The sequence below is a fragment of the Solanum lycopersicum genome, chromosome 2 (genome assembly GCF_036512215.1).
Source record: "Solanum lycopersicum chromosome 2, SLM_r2.1".
NCBI classification, from domain to species: Eukaryota; Viridiplantae; Streptophyta; class Magnoliopsida; order Solanales; family Solanaceae; genus Solanum; species Solanum lycopersicum.
In genome coordinates this window covers 48,806,332-48,825,992 of record NC_090801.1, presented here as the reverse complement: position 1 = coordinate 48,825,992, position 19,661 = coordinate 48,806,332, and the positions used below count along the sequence as shown (strand labels likewise).

At 32.3% G+C, this 19,661-nt stretch overlaps 1 long non-coding RNA gene and 1 pseudogene across 2 annotated transcripts; both read right to left on the bottom strand.

Annotated features, from left to right (window-relative positions):
• Positions 1-2,816: 2,816 nt before the first annotated feature.
• Positions 2,817-6,905, bottom strand: LOC138337100 (glutathione S-transferase L1-like; annotated as a pseudogene).
• An 11,095-nt stretch (positions 6,906-18,000) lies between these two features.
• Positions 18,001-18,655, bottom strand: LOC101256755 (uncharacterized). Of its 2 annotated transcripts, none has more exons than XR_011214585.1 (3): positions 18,448-18,655; positions 18,281-18,356; positions 18,001-18,057 (listed from the first exon to the last, which is right to left on the bottom strand). It is a non-coding gene; the product is annotated as an uncharacterized lncRNA (long non-coding RNA). The 2 variants fall into 2 exon arrangements; XR_011214584.1 differs by lacking the exon at positions 18,001-18,057 and adding an exon at positions 18,083-18,109.
• Positions 18,656-19,661: the final 1,006 nt, after the last annotated feature.

The following is a 19,661-nucleotide window of genomic DNA, read 5'->3' as shown; positions in this document are numbered from 1 at the left end:
GTGATTAATGAGATGGGTGGACTCTTTATATGGCTTGGGCAATCCTCCTCCCTTTGAGCTAGCTTTTGGGATGTGAGTTAGGCCTAAGACCTAATTTCACACTTTGCAATATTATTAATATTCAACAGTGTTGGAAGAATACTAATATTGAAATTGAATAACCAGGTCAAATGAAGTAAAGTAATCGAGTGGACATGTACTTACTCTTGGTAGATGACTAGTTTCTTGGAAATCATCCCAACAGAAATGTGTTGCTCCTTCTAGTATGAAATATTAGTTGATCGCTCTAAATAACGACGTACAAGAAGTTGAATAACTCCAATAATTCTTGAAAGAATTATAGTCCAAACCTTTAGCTTCAATATGCATACAATGTGAGAGTTAATTTGCAATTGGTAGAGCATGAAACATGATATATAACGGAATGTCTTGTCATATTTGACTTATACGTTATATCTTGAGAGAACTAATCTCCAAATGATTTTTCAAATTTTTTATGTAAAGTTAGAGGATAATGAGTCGGATCCACTTAGAGAAGGCCTAAATATAAAGGGAGTTGATAGATTGTCCAAGGGATGAGACTTTGGCCGAGGACAAGTCATTTTGCCTATAAGCCTACCTAGAATACAGGAGATCCAATGATCTAGGTTCAAGGAGATCAAATAAAGTCATTAATGATGGTCCAACATTATAGAAACATTTTTATGGTCCATTCTTATGGTATGACAATGTTAAGTAAAAAGAATAAGCCATTTCCACTTTTTAATGGTTTCTAAGTTTTATACAGGGTATGTAAAATAGTGTATCTACGATATATCACATTTATAAATCACACATGTATGTGTGAAGTGTAAGTTGCTTAAAGGAGAATCTGATAAGATCAGTTCTCTACTCACTTATAAACCAAGACATGTTCATGGCTGAAATGAAAAAAAAAACAATCAGAACCAAAAATAGTTCAAGGTTTGAGTGAGTGACTTATATTGTCTATGTATACACCAAAGCTCGACGGTTCAAAGATATCAAATCTATCGATTGATCGAGTATATCCGATATGTGTTCACTATGGAAACCCATTTATTTTGATGTAATCAATCCTCACTTATCCAGATGCAATCATTCCCTATTCATGTGGGAGATACATGGGTTGGAAAGGTGTGAACATGAAATGAAGGGTTGTGACTCTCCGAAAGGGTTGTGACTTTGTCGAACGCTTGTGATCTAAGTGAAAGGTTGTACCTTTTCCAAGGGGTTGTGACCTTTACCCTTTGTTGTCTATAATTAGAGTGACTTTCACTCATTTTCTACATTGAATTCTTACATTTTCTTGCATACCTTTCTAACAAAACAAAATTGACCGATCGTGTCTGTGTATGTGATCTGTTGCTGGCATTTTGAGTTTGTTGAAATTATTGATGTTTGAGGTACCACTACTTGTTTAATTTTTAATCATTTTATCTTGCGAGGAATTAATCGACAACCTGAGGGACTTGAGAGGATTAAATTTCTTAAGGACACACAATGAGTTCTGAGAACTTGGATAGTTCTTCTATTTTTTTCATCTTTTATTATTTCGGATTTGCTAATCTTAAAACAAGAGAAAACAATGGTTGGAATAGTGTTTTGAAGGGCATGATTTATAGATTTTTGAGTAAGGATACATGAACAAAATTCTTGATAGGATTGAGGGGAAAATTGCAGCATATCGGAATGCATCCTTGAATCGACTTTTCACTATTGATGAGGTAAAGGAAGTTGTATTCTCAATGCATTTAGATAAGGTGTCAGGTCCATATGGGATGAATTTGAGTTTTTATCAGAGTTTTGGGATATAAATGGTAAATATGTGATGAATGTGATACTCAGTTTTGTCAATAACAATGGAGTCATTACAGAAAATAATTTTCACAAAAAATATTTTGATTCCAAAAAAGAAGTAACACGAGCTCGTTTATGATCAAAGACCGATTTCTGTATGTATTATTACTGATCATATAGTTTGCAAGATGTTGGCCAATCGTATTAAATTTTTCTTGAAGAATTGTGTTGATAAAGCCCAAAATGCATTTATTCTTAGAATATTTATTTTTTATAATTTCATTATCTCATTTGAGTTCAATCACCATTTAAAAGGAAAAACACATGGAAAGACAAGATCTGTTACTTTGAAAATTGATATTAGAAAAGCATATGATAAACTGGAGTGGAACTTTTTGAGAAAGATAATGATATAGATGGAATTTTCATCGGATTCGATTACAAAGATGATGCAAATGGTTTGCATCTCATGTTGCTAACCATTTTGTGATATTATACATAACGAGGCCATCGATAGGCGGATCCTCTGTCACCACATCTTTTCATCATTGTAGCAGTGGGTTTTTTTGGCTTTGGTAAGTACTCATGCTTTCTAAGGAACTCTACATGGAGTGAAAGTCACTCCGAAAGCTCCACCTAGTACTTCTATTTAGCAGATGAGGCCGTATAATTTTTTAAAGATATGGAGTTGGAGTCTAATTTTATCAAAAAATGTTTCTCCTATATAAAACTCTTTTTATAAATTCTTTTTTAAATATATAAAAGACTATAAAATAAAACAAACAAATTAAAATGAAAGAACCACAAAAATTTTCAAAAACACCCTTAAAGTGGTTAAACCAACATGCTGACCTACTACCTGTTTGCATACTTGAAGCTCCCTTTTATAGTTTACTAAATATATTTAAAAAAATATATAGAGTTTATGAGACCATAAAAACATTTTAAATAATAATAAAAACATTATAAAACACTATTTTTATAGAAATTAACACAGCATGATTGTTACATCTATGATAAACATAAAAGTACAAGTCTCTCTAGGTAATAGAAGGAAAATACAATTCCAAACACTAACTATAAAAAAACATAGAGCAAATTATTGCTGGTGCATATTATTATAGAACTCCATAACATATTTCATACCAAAGTCCTAGCCCCTGTAACTTTCATCTGAGATTGACAATGCATTTTTGAAGTTTCAAGCTTTCTGTAAAAAGAGAAAACACATATATAGTGAATTGTCAGTAGCTATATGTACGATTCTCAAACCAAAAAAGAAAAATAAATAAATGTATTTATTGTTTGCTTTATTGTTTGCGAAGTGGGTACCGACAGAAAGCGATTCTTGTAGTACTCAACCATTTTCTCTTGTTCCAAGACTTTTGTCTGCTTGTATCCGTCAAGATTGTTCATTTCCTATGAGATGATTAATTCAGCACAAATAAAATAGAACAATGATGCAGGAAGCATTCCACTTTAACGCTGTAGAATTAGGAATAATACTGCACCCCAAAGGGGTGTAATGTATGAAGACACCCTAATAAAAATACCGGTGGTTGATTCCACGGCTTGAACTTATATATGTAACATCTTATGTTGATCAGACTCTTAAAATATGTAAATGGGTGCATCAAAAGAGAAGAGTCTGCAAGACTTACAAGAAACACAAAGACAACTTTATTGTTTTTTCAAGGCTTACCTTCATTATAATGCACATAAATTATACATGAAAAATGAACCAACCAACTAGACATGAAGTTTACGCTATCACCAAAGGAAAGAAATGCAATTTTAACAAGCCTTAGTCTCTATGTTTTCTACCGGAAAGTCATGGACCCTTTTCTATTGTGATGAACATTCTAGTATACAACATCTAATATAACTAAATTAATCTTAAGAATAACAAAATTTCTTATATAATATAAATATGTAAATCATACATTACACTCCAAATCGAATATAAGCCATACCTCAATCCACTTGGCTAGCTTAGGCCTCCCTGATGTCATAGTTAAACCCCTCTGGCATAAAAACATGGAACCTTTCGATAAATGGAGCATATATTATGTCAACCTAGCACCACCGAGTTTTCATATCAGCAAAAACTTCTATGAAGTTTGAAATTCTAGGAACAAAATACAACCACACTACTTTGTACTACTTGTTGAGTATGTTTTTGGAAAATGATACCATCTCACATGGAACATTATTGGAGAGGAAAAGAAAATGAAAGATAGTAATGACCTGACTGAATTGACCAAGGAAGAAAGGCCCATCGTCGAATTTGTGGAGAGCGTTTTTTAGGTGATCAAATTGTGCACCTAGTACAAGTGTTAAAACCGTTAACTTACATAAGAAACATTTAACAAACAAAACATGATGAGTTTCAACAAAAACATGCTCAATTCTCACCAGCCAATTTCCGTGCATCTTTTGCGAAAGATCTGTATACTTCTGGGACGAATGTAGTGTCACTATAAGCTATCAATTCTTCAGCAAATTTTCGCTTTTCCTGGTCCTGCAATAGTTGACCAATATTTTTTTTTATCAATTAACATCTTAAGATTTTCCTACACAAAAAGGATCATACTGAAATTTCACATCTTAAATCTGGCATGAATGATGGTCCTTCAAAGTTACAATCAACATATTTAACCAAAACCAAACTCTCTCCGATCACCTTGTTGTTGTGCTCTAGGGAAGGCACCTGCGAAGAGTAGAAAATATATATAACCCTTCACGTAAAATGAGATGCAGGCTCTCCTAAAGAATTAAATTCACTTTCATCAATCATATGAAAGATAAGACTTGAACATGTATGCACTAGCTTTGTCAATAGTCATTTAATTCAAAGAGAAAGAGAAATCCCTTTCCCAAAAATTCATGGACATTTTCTTCAGGAGTTTTCATACAATTTACAGCAAGCCCAAATTCCTTTGTCAAAGTACTAGCACAAGATTTCAAATACAAGTGAATTGGGTTATTAAAAATTAAAGTTGGTATTGTCGAAAATTACCTTATTTTTGGGATAAACTTTTTCCTTGTACCAATCAGGCCTGTTCTGAAGATCAATTGGAACTAACTTGATCATGTCTTGCAAACCCTGCAATTCAAAATGTTAAAAAGTTCATCTAGACAGGTATAAGAACACATGGGCTGATTAATTTCAACATTAATAGAAATTACTTCCAAAAATTAAAATAACTAACGACATAAATAAAATTAACAATTCTAATAAGTAGCACTTCCTTTCTGATGAGGATAGAACTTTTGAGCTATGGGCTAATCCAAACCGAATATTTTTGACATAGAATGTGAATATGTAAATTAAAAATCATCAAAATTTTAACGAATATTAAAATCCAAGGGAAGACCCATGGCTTTTCGTAGATAAGAGTTTTATACGATGAGTTGAAGTCTTATGTCTATTCGCGAGAATTTCTTCTCTCCGGTTGAGCAGCAAACAACCCCTTGTAAAGGGTTTCAACACTATCTGAATTCTAAGAAGTTGTTACTTTTCAACAATCGTTGCGCACTAGTCTTTTCTACACCTAGTAAAGGGGCTTCTTCTTGTTGCACGTATTGTACTTGTAAATACGTAAACAAAATTGAGAAATACTCCTTTTTTATTTTACGTGGCAGCATTTCACTGGACATGAAATTTGAAAAAGAAATGAACATATATCAAAACTATCTTTCGACATTTGGTCTTATACATGTCATGACATTTTTATGGCTTTAAAGATATGCAATTATGAGTAAAATGGTAACTTCAAGTTTAAAGAGTCTCCAAATATAGAAAGTTTTCCTTGTTTAAAGAACAATCTACTAAGAGAAAAGCTCGATAAATTAGAATTGAGGAAGTGGTATAAAGGAAAACCTTAAGATTTCTTTTAATCCACACACATTGAGAATAGGGGCATTGATAATTGATATACAACCTTCAGACAACACAATCAACTCAGATCACAATCTTTAGTCGGAGAAATAAAATCGTAATGATGAGAAAGAACACATTATTCATAACGAAGACAAACACCATATTTTCTTAAGGCAAACAATAAAGAAATAAGAGAAAATATTTATTCAAACCTGGTAGTTCCATCGAAGAGTGATGGGGGTTGGGAAGTAGAATCTAGAGATGATGGTATAGGTCTTGTACACTCCTGTCCGAATAGCAGAATAACCCCATGAACATCCATATCAAAAGCAAACTAAAATATACAATTTGCATACAACATACATATACAACCATTTATCCTATATTTAAAACAAGTAGTCTTGTTGAATCACATACACACACACAAACCCCAAACCCCACCTCCCACTTTATCATCTTTTTTCTTTTTTTAATGGCCAATCGACTAGTTCCCTGAGATAACTCCGACCACCACCAACAACAACCTTACAACCATTATTAGGTAACACTTCATCTTTCTTTATTACATAAAGTTACTCAACTGAAACATCCAACGGATAAAGAAATTAACTTTGTAGCTAACTCAACTCCTCATAAGACCATTCATTAGTAGATCACTCAACACTAAAGCTAGACATAAAAAATATGGACAATTTCATATGGCATCCAATATAAGGACGTTTAAACTAATTATAATGATTCATCAAGATCCATTTCCTCTCCCTTCTCTGCTAACTTGTAGGGGTCAGGCCCCCACAAAGGGAATTTTATATGGAAACCACTATCTATTGTTGTACTTATATTGTATCTTGTTATTTTGCTGTTTTATTTTTCATGAAATCTTGCTTAAGATACTTTTCTTTTGAATCAGGAATTTATAAGAAAGAACCCTCGTTACCCTAAACAACATTCAAAGCAACAAATGGACCTCGAACATAACTTAATCCCTTAATCGGTAGTTCTTTAAATGATTACTATGAATTACTAGCTATTTTGAACAAATTAAATACATTTGATTAACAATTAACAAAAACTTAAGCAAATGAAGACTTACGAGGAAGCCATTGATAATTGTTTTTTCTTGAATGGAAGAGGACTTAGAAGATTCTGGATATGTGAAGCGATGAAAACAAGAATTTTGGGAGCTTTTATAGAAGGAGTACAGGTTGTGTGAGCAGCATATTGACAAAGTGAAAGGATCACTTGGTATTAAATACTATTCAATGTCTAATACATTTTCCGAAGCATTAAATTAAATATATTCAAAGGGCATTATAGTAATTAAAACTATTATTTATTATTTCTAATGGTGTGTGTAAAATAAGTAGTAGAAAACTATTGTTAGCCAAATGGAGTATTTCATAATTTTAATTTTTAATACCAATATCGTATAAGAAAAATTCATTCTAAATTTGTATCAAAATCAATTATTTTTTATAAACCAAATAATAAACTCAATCAATTTTTCTATTAGTTTATAAGATGGCCAATTTTGGCATACTACCTGTAGGGTTTTTTTATTGGTCATTATACAGATTTTTTCGAAGTATATTGTTATAGATAAATTAAATTATTATATTTAGCAATTCATTTTTTTTTAAAAAAAAGACTAAAAATGCACGTGATCAGTATTTAAAGGATAAAAAAAATCTATTTTTTTCACTAAATGCACAAGAATTATGGCTATCAATTCACAAAATTATGAGAAAATGAAGGAAATTTTTAATGTATGTGTAAGGTCCATGTAGAAAGTTTCTTGGGCTTGGCTGGCTATTATAGGAGTTTTATTGAAGGATTCTCATCTATCTCTTCTCCTTTGACCAAGCTAACTTAATATATGGTCAAATTTCAATAGTTTGAAGCTTGTGAGAAAAGCTTTCAGGAGTCGAAAAAAGAGACTAACGCTCTAGTTTTTACCTTACCAGAGGGTACTCAAGCCTTTGTCATATATTGTAATGCATCAAGAGTTCGCTTGGGTTGTGTATAGATGCAGAATGGCAAGCTTATAACTTATATCTCTTGATAGTTGAAGGTTCATGAGAAGAATTATACAACTTATAACTTAGAATTCGTTGTAGTAGTGATTGCTTTAAAGATATGGCGCCACTATTTTTATGGTGTTCATGTTAATATATTCACTCACAAGAGCCTCCAATATGTGTTCACCTAGAAAGATCTCAACCTCCGATATAGAAGGTTGTTGGAATTACTGAAGAACTATGACATGAGTATTCTTTACCACCCAGGTAAGGCTAATGTGATTGCTGAAGCCTGAAGCATGTTTTTCATGGGAAGTACTTCCTATGTGGAAGAATATAAGAGGGAGTAAGCTAAAGATGTGCACGGGCTTGTACATTTGGGAGTCCAGCTTATGGATTCCATAAAAGGAGGCATAATTTCACTAACAGCGCTGAGTCGTCCTTAGTGTAAGAGGTGAAAGAAAAGCAAGATCAAGACCCTATTTTTCTTGATTTGAAGGCAAGTGTCCATAAGCAAAAAGTATTGACTTTTCAACAAAGGGAAGATGGTGTGTTGAAGTACCAGGAATATTATGTGTACCTATGGTGGATGGACTCTAAGATAGGATCTTGCAGGAGGCTCCTAGCTCCATAAATTCCATTCAACCGGGTTCCACCAAGATAAACCGTGACTTGCGAGAGGTATATTGGTGGGAATGCATGAAGAATAATATTTCTAAGTTTGTTGCCAAGTGCTCAAATTGCCAACAAGTGAAAGTAGAACACCAAAGGCCTGGAGGTTTAGCTAAGAATACAGAACTTACGGTAAAGACTACCTATTATACTGAGGATTATGCTAAGTTTTACATTCAAGAAATGATAAGACTTGATGGAGTTTCGGTCTCCATTGTTTCATATAGAGGTGCACAATTTACTGCACAACTCTGGAAATCCTTTAAGAGAGGTTTGTTAATGGATATCTAGACCTTAGAAGATATGTTAAGGGCTTGTGTTATCGACTTCAAGGGAAATTGGGTTGATCACATAACTTTCATTGAGTTCACTTACAACAATAGTTAACATTCGAGCATCCAAATGGCTCCATGTGAAAATCTTTATAGGAGAAGATGAAAATTTCCTATTGGGTGGTTCGAAATTGGTTAAGAATGGTTGATAGGACCAAATATAGAGAAGGTGAAAGTGATTATAGAAAGGTTGAAGACTGCACAAAGTCGCGAAAAGTCCTACACAGACATTAGGAGAAGACCATTAGAGTTTGTGGTAGACGATTGGGTGTATCTTAACATTTCACCCTTGAATGAAGTTATGAGGTTTTTTAAGAAGGGAAAACTTAGTCCCTGGTACATTTTACCTTATAGAATCTCCAAGAGAGTAACCAATGTAACTTATGACTTGGAACCGCCTCAAGAGCTAGAAGCGGTTCATCCGATATTCCATATTTCTATGTTGAAGAAGTGTTTGTATGATCCTTCATTGCTAGTACCCATGGAGAATGTTGACATTCAGGATAACCTACTCAATGAAGAGCTTCCTGTTTAGATTTTGGATCGTCAAGTTCGTAAGTTGAGGATAAAGGAAGTTGATTTAGTCAAGTTCTTTTGGAGGAACCAATTCATTGAAGAGGCGACTTGGGAAGCTGAGGAGGATATGAAAAATACATATCCATATCTCTTTGAATACAGATAGAATACACATCAAGGTAACAATTTCTCTCCTTAGTACTTTATAAGGCTATGTATAAGCATGTTATTATTTGCTTTTGTTTGTTGAGTGCCGAAATGATGTTACTACCCTTAGCTTAGTGAAACAATTCTTATTCAGGGACGGATGTTCCCAACAGGGAGATATTTTAACATATCATAACTTGAATTAACGAACATTAAGCTAAAAAAACAAGAATACTCAATTTTTAGAATAAGGAAGGAAATCTGGAAAAATTCCATCTTTCAAAAGGGTGTTTTGGAAATTTTCAAAAGGACATAACATCTAGCTCATGAGAATTTTATATGATTTTTATATTTATGGAAAGATCTTGGTAATATCTTTCCAAGGACACCACGTTTGTGAAATTCTGAGATCGTATGAGGGAGATATGACATTCAGAAGTTGAATTGTTGGACTGAGGAAAGTCCAATCTGGATTTTAGCAAGAGCAAAGTTTTCTTTCCACCCTAGTATTTCCTAATTTGTTTTAAGGTTACATTAGGGGTAAAAACAAGTCCTAAATTAATTTCATAAAATTTAGAATTCTTAGGGCTAGGGAGAAAAAGAGCAAAGAATTAGAAGACCAAGATGTATCCAAGAACGCCAAGATCGTCGCTATAATTTCGTCGGGGGTGATCCCTATAAAGGTATGTGAGATAATTAATTGTTTGTTTCTTTCACACACACTCCAAATTTATTTGATTCATAAATTTAGAGTTTTTGAATGAAAGTCTTGAAGTTCTTGATGAAAAGTTGTGAAGTTCTTGTTGGTTGAATTGTAGTTGACCTCTAGTAGTTTTGATTCATGTTTCCGGACTCCTTTTGGGTCTAATATATTGGTTAATGATGTATTTAGGGATCCTATGTGTTTGGGGTGGGATCCATGAATGTTTAGGAGGTTTAGAGATGAAAACGAAGAAAAAAAGTCAAAGGTCTTGTCAGATAACTTTTGGGGCGCCGCGCCTGCCAAAGCACCTTAGGGAAGCTTCTTCCTTACAAGCCATGGTGCACCGCGCCTCTCAGAGCGCCCCAGAACAGGGTCTGTCTGATAGGACTTGGTGCCTCTCAAAGTGCCATGACCACATGGAGACCCCGTGCATTTACTATCTCTTCGTATTAGTTCCTACGTGTTGTACTTATCATTTCTAGTTGATTCAACAACTCTTAAGTACATCTAAACATTATGAAATCATTCAAAAACATGAGATCGTGATCCTTGAATCCATAATTCAATTCAAGGGAAGTTAAGATCAAAGTCAAGGAATTTAAGGGTTTAGTTTAAAGGTTAAGAAGCAACCCACAATAACTTCTCAAAGTTTTCAAAGAGTTTTAAAAAAATCATTTTAACTTTGTCTTAAGTCTGAATATACAAGTCAAAAAAAAAGATTAAAGACTTGAGTTAAATTCCCAAAGTCATGAGGGAAGTAAGTATTCCCTAAGAGTTAATGTTTCAAGTTAAGTAAAAAGCAAGAGTTGAGTTCATCTCTCTATGTTATAAGGGGGGCTAAGTATTCCCTAAATGTTGATAAAGGTTTTACATTTAAGTGAAAAACAAAACTAAGATGTTCCAAAAGAGTTTTGAACTAAAGAGGGGAACATTGATTCCAAAAGGAGCTTTAAATCTAAAGGGTTCAGTAAATTATCTCAACCCAAAGGAAAGGAGTTTTATTAAAAACATAAACTAAAGCACATTTTGGAAGTATTATTGGGTGCCGATGTCGGATTAGAGTTTAGATAACTCAAATCCCCATGTAAATCATGTAGCCATCATGGTATTAACGTGTCATACTTTTTAGATGATCACGTTAGTTAGCCAGTGGATCCACTACGTATAGGATGTCCTATATGATTGCAAAGTATAGACAATTGTAGCAGCGTGGGTAAGACGATGTATCATCGCTTAGGCTGATAGTGGTGGTTTTCTCTTAGAGAATCTCCTACAGAAATTATATTACATTCATATAATAGTAAAGTTGAGTTAATTATTGTTATATCTTTAATGAACTGAGATTTACACTGTTTTATATTTATTTACCTTGATTGTTATTTTTTATATTCTTTATAAGTTATTAGATTTATTTCATAAATGTTAGGATATATGGGAATTATGTGATGATCTCAGAATATATATTTATTACTATTAATATGTATTATGTTTAGAGGAGGAGAAAGACATTAGTGGTTTTTGTACTTGCTATGGGTTGTTTCTATGAATTAAATCTCCAAAAGAAAGTTTCGTATTTCTAATGTGTATTTTGATGGTGCACATTTTGAAAGTATAGGGAAAACATATGAAAATAAATTTCACATACCAGAAAAATAATTTTTAAAACATATTTTAAATGTGTTGGGGGAGGGAGGAGAGAGCTAATTTAAATTTGAAAGTACAAGTTATAAAATTTAAAAGATTATATGAGTCTTTTTTTAATTGTATATGATATGACTAGTATAAAACCACAAAGTTATATTACACGTTCAAAGGAATTATACTCTTTGATGAAAAAATGTCATTAAAAAGATTATGATTTTTCATGAAAATATATGTCTATTAAAATAATCTTTTTTATATGCATGAACACTAGCTAAATTTTTTTTTTGTTGGTAACTTCATATTTCATTCATAACCAAAACTGTAACTTCTACTAAAAAAGTAGTATTGGACAAACTATTCACTCATAATACCAACAAATCTAATTGTGTTATAATAATATCATTTGGGTGATAAGCCCCTTATTGGATCGATGAGTCTATGGTCATGGTTAATCCATAGAAAATTGAATTTTATAGAAAGATCCTTCTAAAAAGAACATATGACAAGGTATTGACTCTAAAAATATGTGTGTATTTGATAAAGTTATAAAATGTAAAGAAGAAAATATATATGGAAAACATTTACCTGACAAAAGGTCTTTTTAAACTTAGTATTTCTATTTTTTATTACTTTCTTGAATGAAACTGTTTTGGACATAAATCCTTGGAACATGTCAATTACAAAACATTGAAAACAATTGATCGACTTAGAAGTTTTCACCAACTTTTAATGGAATAAATCAAAATGTCAAGTATGTTTTGAATCGATGTATGTTAAGCATATGTATAATTACTTTGAAAGGAATTTTAATTCCTTAATTTGATTCACACTGACATTTACGATATAAAGTCAACACCATCACTTGATTGGAAAAAGCATTCATAAAGTTTATTGGCAATTGCACTAGATATAGTTATATTTATTTGCTAAATGGTAAGGATGAATCAATTCAAACACATAGGCAATACAAAATTAAAGTTGAAAATAAGTTGGATAACAAGATTACCATGGTTAGAAGTAGTATATGTGGTGAATATGATTCTTCTTTTGCAGAAATATATCTTGAAAATTGAATCATCCATAAAATTATCCCACATACTCACCTCAATCTAAAGAAATTATTGACACAAAAAATGGAACTTTGAATAAAATATCGAATCTCATACATATATCTAAAGATTTACCACAAAATTTGTGGGGGCACTATCTTTATAGCAAAAGAGAACAACAAAAGGTTTGTTTGTTAGGAATGAGGGAATATTTTTTGTTTGTTAGTAAAAGGAGTAACAAACAAAAAATTTTGTTTGGTAAGAAAGGGAGCACCAAAAAGTCATTTTTGTTCAGGCTTTGTTGTAGCATGATAGATAATTTTTTGTTGACCCTTAAAGTATATACAAGAATTAACTCTTGAAAGATAGTGATCTAGCAATTTTTAATACAGTCTATTCCATATGAGATATGAAAATGACGGAACTATTCCCAAATGAGTCAAAATAAGACTTAAGACTATGGATTGTACATTCATTGGATATGCTAAAAATAGTAAAGAATATTGGTATATGGTTCATAATTCTAAACTATCATATAGTCAAGTGAAGGGTCTAAACAATCTTGGAAAGAACCAAAGGTGGTTGTACTTAATAAAGACATTCAGAGGTGTTGTGAATGTCAATTGACAAACAACTTTGTTCGAGATTGATTTTGCAACATTTTTCTCGAAAACGAGTCTCCTCGATTTAAAGAAGTTATGTTCTCTATGAACTCATTCTTTTTCGGAATAGGTTGTCAACAGTAAGATTGGTTCAATCTTGAGCAATCATACTTAAGAGTTTTTTGATCTCCGGGAAATAAACATGTGCGTTCAAAGTGGATCTACAAAAGGAAATGAAAGTTGATAAAGCTATTGAAAAATGCAAAGCAAGACTTGTTATCATAGGCTATATACAATAATAAAGCCTTGAATATTTTGACACAAAATAGTCACTAATTAAGATTACATCAATTTAGATGTTAATTTTGCAAGTTGCAGTATACGACGCTCAAATTGTGCAAAGTGGATGTGAAACTTCTTAAAAAATGGAGGAGTTGAGGAAGAAATTTACATGTTACAACCCGAGGGCTTTGTGATTCCTAGTAATAGAAAGTCTATACCATGAACAACCCGAGGGCATTGTGGTTCTTGGTGATAAAGAAAAAGTCAATAAACTTTTTAAGACACTTTTTTGGACTAAAAACAAATGCCCAAATTATGACATCTAAAGTTTGATCAAACTATTATGGAAAATGAACTCAAGTTCAATGAATGTGATAAATGTTTTTACATTAAAGACACTCCAAGTCCCAAGGTGATTGTTTGGATTTATGTTTATGACATGTTGATCATCAAAAGACAAATTTATGACATAAATGCTACTAAGCATATACAAGAGTAGCTTCGATATAAAAACATTAAAGTTACTGATGTGTTTGAAAAGGTACTTGACAAGTTCAAGTATTTGGATTTTAATATTGATAAGACTCAAATAAATGTGACAATGAAAATAGTTTTGGAGTATTTAAAATTAAAACTATTACTTTGCAATATTACTAATATTCAACAATGTTGGAAGAATACTAATATTGAAATTGAATAACCAGGTCAAATGAAGTAAAGTAATCGAGTGGACATGTACTTACTCTTGGTAGAATCTTGGAAATCATCCCAACAGAAACGTGTTGCTCCTTCTAGTATGAAATCTTAGTTGATCGCTCTAAATAACGATGTAGAAGAAGTTGAATAAGTCCAATAATTCTTGAAAGAATTATAGTTCAAACCTTTAGCTCCAACATGCATACAATGTAAGAGTTAATTTGCAATTGGTAGAGCATGAAACATGATATATAACGAAACGTCTTGTCATATATGACTTGTACGTTATATCTTGAGAGAACTAATCTCCAAATGATTTTTCAAAATTTTTATGTAAAGTTAGAGGATAATGAGTCGGATCCACTTAGAGAAGCCTAAATATAAAGGGAGTTGATAGATTGTCCAAGGAATGAGACTTTGGCCGAGGAGAAGTATTGTGCCTATAAGCCTACATAGAACATAGGAGATCCAATGATCTAGGTTCAAGTAGATCAAACAAAGTCATTAATGATGGTCCAACATTATAGAAACATTTTTATGGTCCATTCTTATGATATGACAATGTTAAGTAATAAGAATAAGCCATTACCACTTTTTAATGGTTTCTAATTTCTATATAGGGTATGTAAAATAGTGTATCTACGATATATCACATTTAGAAATCACACATGTATGTGTGAAGTGTAAGTTGCTTAAAGGAGAATCTGATAAGATCAGTTCTCTACTCACTTATAAACCAAGACATGTTCATGGCTGAAATGAAAAAAAAACAATCAGAACCAAAAATAGTTCAAGGTTTGAGTGAGTGACTTATATTGTCTATGTATACACCAAAGCTCGACGGTTCAAAGATTTCAAATCTATCGATTGATCGAGTATATCCGATATATGTTCACTATGAAAACCCATTTATCTTGATGCAATCAATCCTCACTTATCCAGATGCAATCATTCCCTATTCATGTGGGAGATACATGGGTTGGAAAGGTGTGAACATGAAATGAAGGGTTGTGACTCTCCGAAAGGGTTGTGACTTTGTCGAAGGATTGTGATCTAAGTGAAAGGTTGTACATTTTCAAAGGGGTTGTGACCTTTACCTTTGTTTCTATAATTAGAGTGACTTTCACTCATTTTCTACATTGAATTCTTACATTTTCTTGCATACCTTTCTAACAAAACAAAATTAACCGATCGTGTCTGTGTATGCGATCTATTGCTGTCATTTTGAGTTTGTTGAAATTATTGAAGTTTGAGGTACCACTACTTGTTTAATTTTTAATCATTTTTATCTTGCGAGGAATTAACCGACAACCTGGGGGACTTGCCAGGATTAATTTTCTTAAGGACAAACAATGAGTTCTGAGAACTTGGATAGTTCTTCTATTTTTTTCATCTTTTATTATTTCGGATTTGCTAATCTTAATACAAGAGAAAATAATGGTTGGAATAGTGTTTTGGAGGGCATAATTTATAGCTTTTTTAATCATTATACATTCTTGAGTAAGGATACATGAACAAAATTCTTGATAGGATTGAGGGAAAATTGCAGCATATCGGAATGCATCCTTGAATCGACTTTTCATTATTGATGAGGTAAAGGAAGTTGTCTTCTCAATGCATTTAGATAAGGCGTCAGGTCCATATGGGATGAATTTGAGTTTTTATCAGAGTTTTGGGCTATAAATGGTAAATATGTGATGAATGTGATACTTAGTTTTGTCAATAACAATGGAGTCATTACAGGAAATAATTTTCAAAAAAATATTTTGATTCCAAAAAAGAAGTAACACGAGCTCGTTTATGATCTAAGACCGATTTCTGTATGTATTATTACTGATCATATCGTTTGCAAGATCTTGGCCAATCGTATTAAATTTTTCTTGGAGAATTGTGTTGATAAAGCCCAAAGTGCATTTATTCTTAGAATATTTATTCTTTATAATGTCATTATCTCATTTGAGTTCAATCACCATTTAAAAGGAAAAACACATGGAAAGACAAGATTCGTTACTTTGAAAATTGATATTAGCAAAGCATATGATAAAGTGGAGTGGAACTTTTTTAGAAAGATGATGTTAAAGATGGAATTTTCATCGGATTCGATTACAAAGATGATGCAAATGGTTTGCATCTCATGTTGGTAACCATTTTATGATATTATACATTACGAGGCCATCAGTAGGTGGATCCTCTGTCACCACATCTTTTCGTGATTGTTAGCAGTGGGTTTTTTGCCTTTGGTAAGTACTCATGCTTTCTAAGGAACTCTACATGGAGTGAAAGTCACTCCGAAAGCTCCACCTATTACTTCAATTTAGCAGATGAGGCCGTATAATTTTTTAAAGATATGGAGTTGAATTCTAATATTATTAAAAAATAATTCTCCTATATAAAACTCTTTTTATGAATTCTTTTTTAAATATATAAAAGAATATAAAATAAAACAAACAAATTAAAATGAAAGAACCACAAAAATTTCCAAAAACACCCTTAAAGTGATCAAACCAACATGTTGACCTACTAGCTGTTTGCATACTTGAAGCTCCCTTTTATAGTTTAGTAAAAAATATTAGAAAAAATATATACAGTTTATGAGACCATAAAAAAATACTAAATAATAATAAAAACATTATAAAACACCATTTTTATAGAAATTAACTCACAGCATGATTGTTACATCTATGATAAAAATAAAAATACAAGTCTCTCTAGGTACTAGAAGGAAAATACAATTCCAAACACTAACGATAAAAAAACATAGAGCAAATTATTGCTGGTGCATATTATTATAGAACTCCATAACATATTTCATACCAAAGTCCTAGCCCCTGTAACATTCATCTGTGTTTGACAATGCATTTTTGAAGTTTCAAGCTTTCTGTGAAAAAAGAAAACACATATATAGTGAAATGTCAGTAGCTATATGTACGGTTCTCAAACCAAAAAAGAAAAATAAATAAATGTATTTATTGTTTGCTTTATTGTTTGCGAAGTGGGTACCGGCAGAAAGCGATTCTTGTAGTACTCAACCATTTTCTCTTGTTCCAAGACTTTTGTTTGCTTGTATCCGTCAAAATTGTTCATTTCCTATGAGATGATTAATTCAGCACAAATAAAATAGAACAATGTGCAGGAAGCATCCCACTTTAACGCTGCAGAATTAGGATAATACTGCACACCAAAGGGGTGTAATGTATGAAGACACCCTAATAAAAATACCGGTGGTTGATTCCACGGCTTGAACTTATATATGTAACGTGTTATGTTGATCAGACTCTTAAAATATGTAAATGGGTGCATCGGAAGAGAAGAGTCTGCAAGACTTACAAGAAACACAAAGAAAACTTTATTGTTTTTTCAAGGCTTACCTTCATTATAATGTACATAAATTATACATGAAAAATGAACCAACCAACTAGCCTTGAATTTTACGCCATTACCAAAGGAAAGAAATGCAATTTTAACAAGCCTTAGTCTCTATGTTTTCCAACGGAAAGTCATGGATCCTTTTCTATTGTGATGAACATTCTAGTATACAACATCTAATATAACTAAATTAATCTAAAGAATAATAAAATTTCTTATATAGTATAAATATATTAATCATACTTTACACTCCAAATCGAATATAAGTCATACCTCAATCCACTTGGCTAGCTTAGGCCTCTCGGTTGTGATGTCATAGTTAAACCCCTCTGGCATAAAAACATGGAAACTTTAGATAAATGGAGCATATATTATGTCAACCTAGCACAACCGAGTTTTCATATCATCAAAAACTTCTATGAAGTTTGAAATTCTAGGAAAAAAGTACAACCACACTACTTTGTACTACTTGTTGAGTATGTTTTTTGAAAATGATACCATCTCACATGGAACATTATTGGAGAGGAAAAGAAAATGAAAGATAGTAATGACCTGACTGAATTGACCAAGGAAGAAAGGCCCATCGTCGAATTTGTGGAGAGCTTTTCTAGGTAATCAAATTGTGCACCTAGTACAAGTGTTAAAACTGTTAACTTACATAAGAAACATTTAACAAACAAAACATGATGAGTTTCAACAAACACATGCTCAATTCTCACCAGCCAGTTTCCGTGCATCATTTGCGAAAGATCAGTATACTTCTGGGACGAATGTAGTGTCACTATAAGCTATCAATTCTTCAGCAAATTTTCGCTTTTCCTGGTCCTGCATTAGTTGGCAAATATTTATTTTTTTTAATCAATTTACATCTTAAGATTTTCCTACACAAAAAGGATCATACTGAAATTTCACATCTTACATCCGGCATGAATGATGGTCCTTCAAAGTTACAATCAACATATTTAACCAGAACCAAACTCTCTCTGATCACCTTGTTGTTGTGCTTTAGGGAAGGCACCTGCGAAGAGTTGAAAATATATATAACTCTTCACGTAAAATGAGATGCATTCTCTCCTAAAGAATTAAATTCACTTTCATCAATCATATGAAAGATAAGACTTGAACATGTATGCACTAGCTTTGTCAATAGTCATTGAATTCAAAGAGAAAGAGAAATCCTTTTCCCAAAAATTCATGGACATTTTCTTCAGGAGTTTTCATACAATTTACAGCAAGGCCAAATTCCTCTGTCAAAGTACTGGCTAAAGATTTCAAATACAAGTGAATTGGGTTTTAAAAATTAAAGTTGGTATTGTCGAAAATTACCTTATTTTTGGGATAAACTTTTTCCTTGTACCAATCAGGCCTGTTCTGATGATTAATTGGAACTAACTTGATCATGTCTTGCAAACCCTGCAATTCAAAATGTTAAAAAGTTTATCTAGACAGGTATAAGAATACATGGGCTGATTAATTTCAACAATAATAGAAATTACTTCCAAATATTAAAATAACTAACGACATAAATAAAATTAACAATTCTAATTCGTAGCACTTCCTTTCTGATGAGTATAGAACTTTTGAGCTATGGGCTAATCCAAACCGAATATTTTTGACATAGAATGTGAATATATAAATTAAAAATCATCAAAATTTTAACGAATATTAAAATTCAAGAGAAGACCCATGGTTTTTCGTAGATAAGAGTTTTATACGATGAGTTGAAGTCTTATGTCTATTCGCGAGAATTTCTTCTCTCCGGTCGAGCAGCAAACAACCCCTTGTAAAGGGTTCCAACACTATCTAAATTCTAAGAAGTTGCTGCTTTTCATCAATCGTTGCGCACTAGTCTTTTTTACACCTAGTAAAAGGGCTTCTTCTTGTTGCACGTAGTGTACTTGTAAATACGTAAACAAAATTTAGAAATACTCCC